We start from the raw sequence: 13778 nt of genomic DNA, 5'->3' as shown, positions 1-13778 counted from the left end.
TCTACGATTCTATGCCAACTAGTGAAATGGTGCTGCAGCAACAATCTGGCACTCAATGTCAGTAAGATGAAAGAGCTGATTGCGGACTTCAGGAAGGGTACGATGAGGAAACACACACCAATCCTCATAGAGGGATCAAAATGGAGAGAGTGAGCAGTTTCAAGTTCCTGGGTGTCAACATCTCTGAGGATCTAACCTGGTTCTAACATAGCAATGCAGTTATAAAGAAGCCAAGACAGCGGCTTTACTGTATTAGGATTTGAAGAGACTTGGTATGTCAACATATTCACTTAAAAACTTCTATAGATGCACCATGGACAGAATTCTGACAGGCTGCATCACTGTCTGGTATGGAGGGGCTACTGCACTGGACCAAAGGAAGCTGCAGAGGGTTGTAAATTTAGTCTGCTCCATCTTGGGTACTAGCCTACAAAGTATCCAGGACATCTTCAAAGAGCGGTGTCTCAGAAAGGCAGCCTCCATTATAAAGGACCTCCAGCACCCAGGGCATGACCTTGTCTCACTGTTACCATCAGGCAGGACGTATAGAAGCTCGAAAGCACACACTCATCAATTCAGGAACACCTTCTTCCCCTCTGCCATCTGGTTCCTAAATGGACATTGAACTCTTGGACACTTCCTCACTTCTTTAATATGTATTATTTCTGTTTTTTGCACGATTTTTAATCAATTCAACATATGTCTACTGTAGTTTATTTACTTATTGATTTTATTATTATTATTTTATTTTGTTTTTTTCTTCTACATTATGTATTGCATTGAACCGCTGCTGCTCGGTTAAAAATTTTCACAAAATATGTCAGTGATAATAATAAACCTGATTTTGATTCTGATTTCTTCTGTTTGACACTGTTTTATTTTACTTTTCAATATCTGTTATTTTGAACTTTAATTTCCAATAAGTTTAACTCATTCAGTGTAATAAGGAAACATATGGATTTGTACCTGACAGAAGGAAGTACAGCAATTAGCAAAAGCTAAGAAGAAACTAATTTCAATAAAGTCAGAAAATGCCGGAAATATTCGACTAGTCAGGCAATTCTTTGGAAAGGGAAAAAGTTAACATTTCAAATCCAATGACTTTTTTTGAGAACTGGGAAAGGGTCCTGAAAAATGTCTTGATCTCTCTTTTCCAGTTCTGATGGGAAGTTAACAGGCTCTCTTTCCCAGATGCTGTTTGAGCTATGGCTTCCTGCATTTTCTGCTTTTATTTTAGATTTCTACCATCTGTATTTTTGTTTCAGATGCACGTCAACTCCGGCAGGGTTTGCAGGACATCACGTCCTACAAAGCAAAACACAATAGCATGAATGGTAGTGATGCTTCACTACCTGATGAACTCAGCACCTTCTATGCCTACTTTGAAACGGAGATTATAACTACAGCTGTGAAGATCCCTGCTGCAGCCTGTGACACTGTGATCTCTGACTTGGAGGCTGATGTCAGTCTGCCTTTCAGAAAGGTGAACCCTCACAAAGTGGCAGTCCCCGATAGAGTACCTGGTTAGGCTCTGGAAACTTGTGCCAACCAGCTGGTGGGAGTATTCAAGGACATTGTCAACCTTTCACTGCTATGGTCAGAAGTTCCCATCTGCTTCAAAAAAGGCAAAAATTATACCAGTTTCTAAGAAAAGCAGTGTGAGCTGATTTGATGACTATCATCCAGTAGCACTCTATCTACAGTGATGAAATGTTTTAAGAAGTTACTCATGGCTAGAATGAACTCCTGCCTCAGTGAGGACCTGGACCCATTGCAATTTGCCTATCGCCACAATAGATCAATGGTAGATGCAATCTTAATGACTCTTCCAACGGCCTTGGGCCACCTGGACAACACAAACACCTATGTCAGGCTGCTGTTCGTTGTTCATAGCTCAGCATTTAACACCATTATTTCCACAATCCTGACTGAAAAGTTACAGAACCTGGGCCTCTGTACCTCCCTCAGCAATTGGATCCTCGACTTCCTAACTGGAAGACCGCAATCTGTGCAGATTGGTGATAATATCGCCTCCTCACTGATGACCAACACTGGTGCACCTCAGGGGTATGTGCTTAGCCCACTGCTCTACTCTCTCTGTATCCATGACTGTGTGGCTAGGCATAGCTCAAATACCACCTATAAATTTACTGAAGAAACAACCATTGTTGGTAGAATCTGAGATGGTGATGAGAGGATGTACAGGAGTGAGATATGCCAACTAGTGGAATGGTACCGCAGCAACTACTTGGCACTCAGCATCAGTAAGATGGAAGCTGATTGTGGACTTCAGGAAGGGTAAGACGCAGGAACACACACCAATCTTCATAATGATCAGAAATGGAAAGAGTGAGCAGTTTCAAGTTCCTGGATGTCAACATCTCTGAGGATCTAACCTGGTCCTAACAGATCAATGCAGTTATAAAAAAACTAAAACAGTGACTATACTTCATTAGGAGTTTGAAGAGATTTGGTATATCAACAAATACACTCAAAAAGTTCTATAGATGTACTGTGGAGAGAACCCTGATAGGCAGCATCATTGTCTGATATGGGGGAGCTACTGCACAGGATCGAACAAAGCTGCAGGAGGTTGTGAATTTAGTTGGCTCCATCTTGGGTACTAGCCTACGAAGTATCCTGGACATCTTCAAGGAGCGGTGTCTCAGAAAGGCAGCGGCCATTATCAAGGACTTCCAGCATCCAGGGCATGCCCTTTTCTCAGTGTTATCATCAGGTAGCAGGTACAGAAGCCTGAAGGCACACACTCAGCGATTCAGGATCAGCTTCTTCCCCTCTCGCATCTGATTCCTAGATGGATATTTAACCATTGGACACTATCTCACTTTTTTTATTATTTCTGTTTTTTACACAATTGTTGATTTATTCAATATACATATACTGTAATTGATTTACTTATTTATTATTATATATTTTTTTCTTTTTTCTATATTATATATTGCACTGAACTGCTGCTGCTAAGTTAACACATTGCATGACACATGCTGGTGGTAATAAGCCTGATTCTGATTCTGATTCTGAGGTAGTTGAGTGGTGTCACAGCAACAACCTTGCACGCAATGTCAGTAAGACGAAAAAGCTGATTGTGGACTTCAGGAAGGGTAGGATGAGGGAACATGAATAAATCAGTCATCATTCAGGGATCAGTAGTAGAGAGAGTGAGCATTTTCAAGTTCCTAGATGTCAAGATCTCTGAGGACCTAACCTGGTAACAACATATTGATGCAACTATAAAGAAGGCATGACAGTGTCTATATTTCCTCAGGAGTTTGAAGAGATTTGGTTTGTTAAGTAAAACACTCAAAAATTTCTATTGATGTGCTGAGGGGGGCGGGGGGTAGGTGCTACTGCACAGGACTGAAATGAACTATAGAAAGTTGTAGAATTAGTCATCTCCATCTTGGGTACTAGCCTCCATAGTATCCAAGACAACTTTTGATATATATTATTTCAGTTTTCCATTATTTTTCATCTGTCTATTCAATATACATATTAATTACATAAATTAAGTAATGTATTAATATAATTACGTAATGTAAATGATCTAGTTTTTTTTCTTTCTATATTAACATATATTGCATGAACTGCTGCTGCTGCTGCTAAGTTAACAAACTTCATGCCATGCCACATGCCAGTAATAATAAACCTGTTTTTGATTAACATCCTAGAGGTCATTGTTGATCTTAAATTCAACACAATCAGCCACAGAAATACCAGGGTGTCAAGAGTGTGCAAGAGTCTGGGTATATTGTGGTGAATTCCCCTCATTCTCATAGTCACTGACCTTACCACTATTTACAAGAGACAGGTCAGGAGTGTCCTGGAATACGATACTCCAATATATACAGCTCAATATAATCCTCAAAATATACAGCTCCAACAACCTCCAGATGCTCTCTGTCATCCAGGGCTAAACAACACACTCTAAGTTTTCCATTTGATTGCCTTAAACATCCTTTTCTTCCATCACTGGCTCACAATGCCTGTGGTATGTACCATCTGCAGAATGAATTGCAATTACTTACTGTAGTAAATCCCAAAACCTGAGACACAAAATGCTGGAGGAACTCAGCAAGTCCGGCAGCATCTCTAGAAGGGAATAAACTGTAAACACTTCAGGCCGATACCTCAGATTGTGTCTCGAAACAACTACAGGGGAAATACCAAATAAGACACACAATTAAGACAGATACCAGAAAATCAAATAGAATAAGAGCTGAATGACAGTTTTAAATTACAAGAGAATGAGTATTTGCCATCCAGTGAAATGCAAGTTTGTTGAAGCTGATGATTATTTAAGTACTTCAATCAATTGACTGATTGCATTAGCAGGTGGTTACAGCAGGTTAGTTCAGCTTACTGAACTGCACTTATTGTCATTCTGAGTTTTTGTGGCTGAAAAATGCGGTGTTGATACGTAAAACATACTGGGGGTCAGGGTCTAGTGACTAGGGTTGCCAACTGTCCCGTATTATGAAACCGCTCGTAAGCCGAAATGGCGCAAAGCGAAGAAACAATTACCATTAATTTATATGGGAAAATTTTTTGAGCGTTTCCAGACCCAAAAAATAACCTACCAAATCTTACCAAATAACACATAAAACCTAAAATAACACTAACATATAGTAAAAGCAGAATCGAGAAGATTAAGCCAAAACCGATTTGTAGAAAAAAAATCGTCATGTACACGCATGCCCACACAGGTGCCCGCGCAAGGCTTCATGATCATGGTAGTCTTTCTCAAGGTAAACACAAGTGTCCCGTATTTGACTGCTACTTTTGTTCCTTATTTGGGAGTGAGGAAGTTGGCAACCCTATTAGAAACAGTCTATAATTGTACTGAGCTGAGATACAGAATATACTTTATATCCTGCCGAAGAGTCTCACCCCAAAACGTCAGCTGTACTTTTTTCCATAGATGCTGCCTGGCCTATTGAGTTCGTTCTGCATTTTGAATGTGTTAGTTTACATTAGGCTTTTGGCCTACACCAACCAAAGATTGGGATATCTCAAGGTTGAATCAGTTTTTAAATAAATTTACTTGAGACAGGCCTTTGGCAACAAACCATCAGATTGCTTGAGAGGAGGGAACACAGTTTGAGGCCGCATTATAATTCGCTGTTTACAGACTTATCCAGTTTGTGAGGCAGTCTCAACAACAAGAACTTCATGAACACTGAGAGTTGACTGGCCACAAAAGATAAGCAGGACGCTGGACCCACCAGAGATGCAAACCTGAGGTCCACATTAGGACATGTTCTATCCATTCCACTTCTTTGTTTTTCTGATCTCTTTACTTTTATATTCTTTGCAATTTGTACATAAATTTAATTGATATTCCTGAGGTATTTTATGTCAGGCTTTGGTTTTGAGCCAACTTGAAATGTGACATTGCCTGAGGTCACAAACTGGAAAAGTTATGTAGAAATCTGACACTGCTGAAGTTCCTAACCTCTGGAAGGAATTGATGCTTAGAAGTTCTATGAAACAGTGGGTTCATTCATTCATTTCAATTTAAGTTAAAGTATTTGGAGAGTTTTGTACCTTATGTTTCATAATGCTATGACACAAATGACGCATATGTTTTCTAAAGATTAGCAGAACATTGAGGCTTCAGATAATGTGTAATCTATAAATTACATAAAAGTTTGGACTAAGGTTATGTTCTTGCATAAATTACACTAAAATACTCTTCAGTTAAATGACAATGAAGTCAGCTAAAGGATATATTTGTGACCTTGAGATGATATGTAAAGTGATGATTACCTTTTGTTCCAAGTACATAAGAACAGAGTGGACATAACCCTGAGAAAATGCAACATTCACACAGCAAGATGATATCAGGCAGAAAGGATCCTCATTAAGCACAAAAATGGTAACCATAATAGTTATAGGAATAGATTATCAGACTCTGACCCACTTCTCATTTATCACATTGAGCTATAACTATTTAGTAAGCACTCCCCAAGTGTGAGGCCATGTGTCCTAAAGTTCATTAACTTTGCGGCAGCAGCACAAGGCAATACATGATATTAGAGCAAAAAAGAAAACTGTGAATTACAGTATTAATAGCTAAATTAGATAAGTCTGTCTGTCTAGGTACCATATCCGATGCGGACTTTGGTGACCATGGTTTTCCATACAGATCTATCCTTCGTTTTTTGGATGACTTCCATTTCCTCGATGCGTAGCCACCTGGCTATGCTTTTGAAGTACATAAGCCGAGGTCTTCCTCTAGGTTTGCTCCCCGCAATCTTTCCAGAGAGTATGAGTTTTTCTAGTTCACCTTTCCGCATGATGTGTCCGAGGAATCTGAGTTGTCTTTCTCTTATTGTTGGTATGAGTGATCAAACTGCTTGGGCTCTTCTGGGAACTTCATTTGATGTGTGTGTGGTCCATAATATTTTTAACATTCTCCTGTAGAACCATAGTTCAGCTGCTTCGAGTCTCTTTTCCATTGCTGGAGAAATGGTCCAGCATTCACTTCCATAAGTCAGGATAGAATAAATGTAGCACTGCAGTATTCTGTTTTTAGTGTACTTGCTCATCTTTCTGTCTGTTAATATGGTCTTCATTTTTTGGAAAGCTTCTTTCGCCATTGCTATTCTGTACTTGTTATTAAGCTACCAAGATATTTGAATTTGTTGACTTGTTTGATGTTTGTATTTCCGATCTTGATCACACATTGTGGGACGTTTGTCTTTCTGGAGATGACCATGCTTTCTGTCTTCTTGGTGTTGATTGAGAGGCCTCTGCGATTACTTTCTGCTGCCACTATAGTGAGTAGTTCTTGAAGTTTTGTTTCTGAGTCAGTTATTAGTACGATGTCATCAGCATATCCGGTGTCATTTATATTATGGCCTCCAATTGTGAATCCTTTGATGTCTTTGATACTTCTCAAGATATTTTCACTATACAGGTTGAATAAGTCTGGTGAAAAGACACAACCTTGCCTGACTCCTCTCATGATATTCACATACTCACTCACTTCTCCTTGTATTCTGATGGATGCTGTCTGGTCCCAGTATAAGTTTCTTAAGAAACGTATATCTTTCCCATCTATGTCAAGATCTTGAAGCATTTCCAGAAGATCTTGCTGTCTGACAGTGTCAAAAGCTTTTGTATAGTCAATGAAACATAGGTAGGTACCTTTTTGTACCTGGATGGCTCGTCCACAGATCATCCGTAGCATGAACATTGCATTTCTGGTTCCAGTATTTTCCACAAAGCCGCATTGCTCTTTACTGATTTCTGGTTTTATACAGCGTCTTGCTCTCATCATGATTACTCTGAGAATAATTTTTGCCACGTGGCTCATCGGGCTTATTGTACGATGTAACTCACATTCTGTAGCTCCCTCTTTCTTTGGAAGTATGATGAACACTGATTTAATTAAATCATCAGGTATCTCCCCATGATCATAGATTTCATTTGCTATTTCTGTTATTTTCTCTATTCCAAAATCTTCTAAAGGCCAGTATCATTTCAACAGCGATGTTGTCTGGACCAATTGCTCTGTTATGTTTTGTTTTATTTACGGCTGCTCAAATTTCTGATTTTAGAATGCTAGGTCCTTCAAGATTCTCCTTTATGTTTGGTTTTTCTCCTCTTTGGTCTTCAAAAAGTTCTTTTATATATTCTGTCACTGTATGTCCGACAAAGTGATCAGCAGCACTGGGGCTCCACAGGAGACTGTCTTGTTTCCCTTTCTCTTCACCACTTACACCTCGGACTTCAACTACTGCACAGAGTCTTGTCATCTTCAGAAGTTTTCAGATGACTCTGCCATAGTTGGATGCATCAGCAAGGGAGATGAGGCTGAGCACAGGGCTACGGTAGGAAACTTTCTCACATGGTGTGAGCAGAATTATCTGCAGCTCAATGTGAAAAAGACTAAGGAGCTCTTGGTAGACCTGAGGAGAGCTAAGGTACCAGTGACCCCTGTTTCCATCCAGGGGGTCAGTGTGGACATGGTGGAGGATTACAAATACCTGGGGATACGAATTGACAATAAACTGGACTGGTCAAAGAACACTGAGGCTGTCTACAAGAAGGGTCAGAGCCCTCTCTATTTCCTGAGGAGACTGAGGTCCTTTAACATCTGCCGGACGATGCTGAGGATGTTCTACGAGTCTGTGGTGGCCAGTGCTATCATGTTTGCTGTTGTGTGCTGGGGCAGCGGGCTGAGGGTGGCAGACACCAACAGAATCAACAAACTCATTCGTAAGGTCGGTAATGTTGTGGGGATGGAACTGGACTCTCTCACGGTGGTGTCTGAAAAGAGGATGCTTTCTAAGTTGCATGCCACCTTGGTCAATGTCTCCCATCCACTACATAATGTACTGGGTTGGCGCAGGAGTACATTCAGCCAGAAACTCATTCCACGGAGATGCAACACAGAGCATCATAGGAAGTCATTCCTGCCTGTGGCCATCAAACTTTACAACTCCTCCCTTGGAGGGTCAGACACCCTGAGCCAATAGGCTGGTCCTGGACTTATTTCATAATTTACTGGCATAATTTACATATTACTATTTAACTATTTATGGTTCTATTACTATTTATTATTTATGGAGTAACTGTAATGAAAACCAATTTCCCCCGGGATTAATAAAGTATGACTATGACTGTGACTATGTCCATCTGTTTAGGATTTCCTCTTTGTTCATAATTAAGCTGCCATCTTTTGCCTTGATGCATCCACTTGCTGAGTAAGGTAATTTCCCCGTAGTTCTTTAATCTTATTGTGCATCAACTTTGTTCCAGGGTTATGGGTTTTTAGCATTTTTATCTCTTAGTATTTCTCATTTAGCCATCTGTCTTTAGCTTCTCTGCATTTTATTTTTATTGTCTTATGAAGTTGTTTGTATTCTTCGCTGTCTCTTAGTTTGATGGTCTGTTTTTGTTGCATCAATTGCATTATATCTTCAGTTATCCATTTCTTCTTACTTTTCCGTTCTTTTTGTGGGATGGTTAAATAAGTAGTGCAAAATATAGGAAATAAAAAAAGTAGTGTGGTAGTGTTCATGTGTTCAATGTCCATTCAGAAATCTGGTGGCAGAGGAGAGGAAGCTGCTCCTGTATTGTTAAGTGTCAGAAGTTACTGAGAGCTCACAAGCTAAGAAAATTGATCATGGATTGGATAGAAGTGTTCACATTAATGAAAAATAAAGTACAGGCAAGATAAACAGTGGAACATTATATCCATTTATATACGTATTGGCCAATTGCCTGAAACAGTTTTTTTGGATCTTGTATTTTACGTTAGGATCCAAATGACTGGTGCAAATAATGCAAAGCTAGATGGCAGTGTGGGCTTTGAGGAAGACATTAAAATGCTTTCGGCAGGTATAGAGAAGTTTTAAACATAGAAAGGTGTAGAGCAGATATCATGCCACTTGGAAAAATGTGGATTTTTTATTTAGTTCGAATAAATAGGGAGGTGGAGATTGTTTTAAATGGAGGAAAGATGAAGATACTAGTTCTTGGAGATATAATTTTGTCCAAACACAAGAATTACTGAAAGGCAGTAGGCAAGCAAAGCAAGTAACTGGGAAGGCAGGAAAATGAGTACAAGAGTAGAGTGGACTTGCACAAATTATTTATTCTTCTCCTGGTTTTGTCTGTTCTGAGATAACAGATGAGACAGATGTGGTAGCAGCAGATTCTTCCACAGGTGGATGAGGTGGTGACTCACAGGACCGGAGGATGAGTGGTTTGTCAGAGGTGGTACATTCATCACATTGCTTACTTAGGGTTTCTTTCTGCTGTGTGGCATAACTTCCATAACTCTAGATAATCTCAATGTTCATTTCAGCAGATAGGAGATGTCCATGTAGATAACGTATTTCTTCAAGAAGACTTAAATTGTTTTGCTCTGTCTACCTGGTAAGCTCTTCCAATGACAATGATTAGATTTGATATCTGTTTCAACAGTCTGGCTTTGCACATGCAAACAATGTGGCCTGCCCAAGGTAGCCTGCTGAGAATACTTAGGGTCTCACTGTTCTTGTTCTTGTAATGTTTAATGGTGATTGGCACCAACATAACATGCATTCCTTCCACCTACTAAGGTGGAGTGTGGAGCAAACTAAATTCTACTCCTTCCTCCCCCAACAAAAAGCTCAAATCATATCAAAAAGTCAAATGCTTTTTAAGAAGTCATATATGCACTTATATACATTACGATGACAGAGATATCCTTACAAACATTCTATGTTAAACTGTGTCTATTGCCAGGATTTCAATTAGCAATTAGATGTTTCCTTTGCCCCTCATAGGATCTGCATTTAAACAATATATGCCGCACCATTTCTTGACAAGTGCACTTCCTACAAATGCCCAGATCATGCATATTAATTCTGAACAAGAAGTTATTCCACTTAGATTTGTCCAATACATAAATGTTTCAGTAAAACTTCTTCCACCCTTTTATACCCATTTCCCAGCTGAATTCCCACCGTCCTCTGACTTTTATACAAATGCCGTCCTATCTTTTCCTTGTCCTAGCTTTGCTGTCACAGTGTATAAATAAACTACTTAATTAACTTTCACTTCTCCTTTCTGCAAAGACACCACTACATTTACATCCTTGATTTCATGCCAGGTTTGAGATCTTGATCTTCAAATACCCTTTTCCTCAAGCCTAAAGGCTGTGGCATTAGATTACAGCAGTGAATTTCACCATTGACATCAGTCTTTGCTTACATGTGTCTCCTAAGATACGTATACTATGTAATCCGTCTTTCCAGGAACTGCTATTGTTGGAGGACAGGTTGCTGTGGTTAGAGCAAGTTGGTAAAAGATCTTGGTCTTATCAATGTTGAGGTTAAAGCCCATTTGTGCATGCTTCAATAAAGAAGCTGGTGATTGTTTGGAGCTTGGTCTCTAAGAATGTGCAAATGTCTGCCTACTTCAGCTTCACAACTGAGGTTTATGAGACTTTGATTTTGGAATGTGGGTTGAATTATTTCCAGTTAATTGTGAGTATTGGCTCCAAACTCTTCAAGTTCTCAAGTGGGCTACTTAGAATCACAGAATCAAAGATTACAGAACAGAAATAGGCCCTTCGGCCCATCTAGTCCATACAGAAACATTTTAAGCTGTATACTCCCATCGACCTGCTCCAGGACCATAGCCTTCTATTTCCCTACTATCCATATACCTATCCAAACTTCTCCTAGATGTTGAAATCAAGCTCACATGCACCAGTTGTGCTGGCAGCTCATTCCACACTCTCACGACCTTCTGAGTGAAGAAGTTACCCCCCACATTTCACTTGAACTTCTCACCTTTCACCCTTAATGCGTGGAATGCACTGCCTGAGTCAGTGGTGGAGGCAGATACACTCGTGAAGTTTAAGAGACTACTACACAGGTATATGGAGGAATTTAAGGTGGGGGGTTATATGGGAGGCAGGGTTTGAGGGTCAGCACAACATTGTGGGCCGAAGGGCTTGTAATGTGCTGTACTATTCTATGTTCTATGTTCTATGTTAACTCACGAACTCAGTGGAAAAAGCCTGCTTGCATTTACCCTATTTATACCCCTCATAATTTTGTATACCTCTATCCAGTCTCTTCTCAATCACTTATGTTCTAAAGAATACAGTCCTAACCTATTCAATCTTTCCTAATAACTCAGGTCCTCAATACCCGGTGTGACGAGAATACACATAAAATTAAGATGTTTGCTGGCCTGGGTTAGCATCAGTGGCATCAGCAGTTGGTCTGCCACCTGTCCTCAGGGGAAGGAGAGATAAGGAACAATGAAGCAGCGTCTGGAGATGTGTAATGAAGGGACAGGAGAGAGAGAGCTGTCTGGAGCAGCTCCCCCTTTGAACCCTGAACTGTTTGAAGTGATGGACAGGCGATACCCCAGCAGGGGGATAAAAAGGGACAGGTTCGCTAAGGCAGGACACACACACGACACCCAAGGTAACGAGACCCTGGAAGCGGTGCGCCTCTCACGAGTCGGTGGGAAGTACCTGACCTTAAACGCAGAGGGTGGAAAGGTACGATCAGCGGGAACCCGGTGTGTGTCCACCCTTGCTTGGGTGCCGGGTTCACTGCAGAGGATCGACCGCATCTGGAAGAGGGGTCACAGTCGGTGACCTCAGGTGACATCACAAAGGACCCGCCCGAAAGCTGCTTGTGAGCAATATCGTCGGTCTGTGAGTGGAAGCCGTTTCTGAATGATCAGTTGTTCTCTCTCTCCCTCCCCCCACATTGTCCATCGCCATGGCAATGATTACTGCGAACTGAACTATTAAATCGAACTGGACTTTTGTGTCACTTTGAAATTGGTCATTTACCCCTAGACAACGATAGAGCTTGATTGATGCTGTTATCTTAATTCTGTGCACATGTGTGTTTATCATTGCTGAACTGTTACATTTATTATCCTTTCGATTACTGTGTTGCTTGTTTCTTTAATAAAACTTTCTTAGTTCTAGTAATCCAGACTCCAACTGAGTGATCCATTTCTGCTGGTTTGGCAACCCAGTTACGGGGTATGTAACACCGGAAACATCTTTGTAACTTTTCTCTGTACTGTTTCAGCCTTTTAGATATCTTTCCTGTTAGTAGTTGACCAAAACTGCACACAATACTCCAAATTAGACCTCACCAATGTCTTATACAACTTCAACATAACATCCTCTCTCCTGTACTCAATACATTGATTTCTGAAGGCCAATGTTTCAAAACTTTTTTTAATGACCCTGTCTATTTGTGACATCACTTTCATTGAACTATGGACCTGTAATCCCAGATCCTTCTGTTCTACAACACTCCTCAGTGCCCTCCTGTACACTGTGTTAGATCTACCCTTGTTGGTTCTACCGAAATGCAAACCCTTGCACTTGTCTGCATTAAATTCTATCTGCCATTTTTCTAGCTGATGCATATCCTGCTGCAAGCTATTATAGTCTTCCTCAATGTCCACAACACACCCAATCTCGGTGTCAGTCACAAATTTGCTGTTCCAGTTAACCACATTATCATATAGATGACAAACAACAAAGGTCTCAGCACTGCTGATCCCTGCGGTACATGACTACAGTCAGAGAAGCACCCCTTACTACCACTCCTTGGCTTCTCCAACAAAGCCAATGTCTAATCCTATTTACTACCTCATCCAGAATACCGAGCAACTGAATTTTCTCAACTAGCCTCCCATGTGGGACCTTGTCAAATGCCTTACTAAAGTCCATGTGGACAACATCCACTGCTATGCCTTCATCCACTTTCCTGATAACTTCCTCAAAAAACTCTATAAGATTGGTTAGACATTACCTACCATGTATGAAGCTATACTGATTGTCTTTAATCAGTCCTTATCTATCCAAATACTTATATATCTGGTCCCTTAGAATACTTTCCAATAACTTTCCCACAACTGGTGTCAGACCCACTGGCCTATAATTTCCTGGTTTATACTTGGATCCTTTTTTAAACATGAGAACAATGCTAGCTGTTCCCCAATTCTCTGCTACCTCTCCTGTTGCAAATGATGTTTTAAATATCTCTACTGGGGCCCTGGCAATTTCTGCACTTCCCTCTTATAGAGTCTGAGGAAAGCACCTTGTCAGACCTTGGGGACTTATCCACCTGATATGACTCAGGGTAGCAAAAAACTCCTCCTCTGTAATCTGTATGCGGTCCATGAAACTGAAGCCAATTTGCCTCACTACTATTGCCATTATATTCGTCTCCCAAGTAAATACAGGTGCAAAGAATTAATTTAAGATCTCCCCC

This window comes from Mobula birostris, chromosome 5 (assembly GCF_030028105.1).
Source record: "Mobula birostris isolate sMobBir1 chromosome 5, sMobBir1.hap1, whole genome shotgun sequence".
Taxonomy (NCBI): Eukaryota; Metazoa; Chordata; class Chondrichthyes; order Myliobatiformes; family Myliobatidae; genus Mobula; species Mobula birostris.
This window is presented reverse-complemented; position numbering follows the sequence as displayed.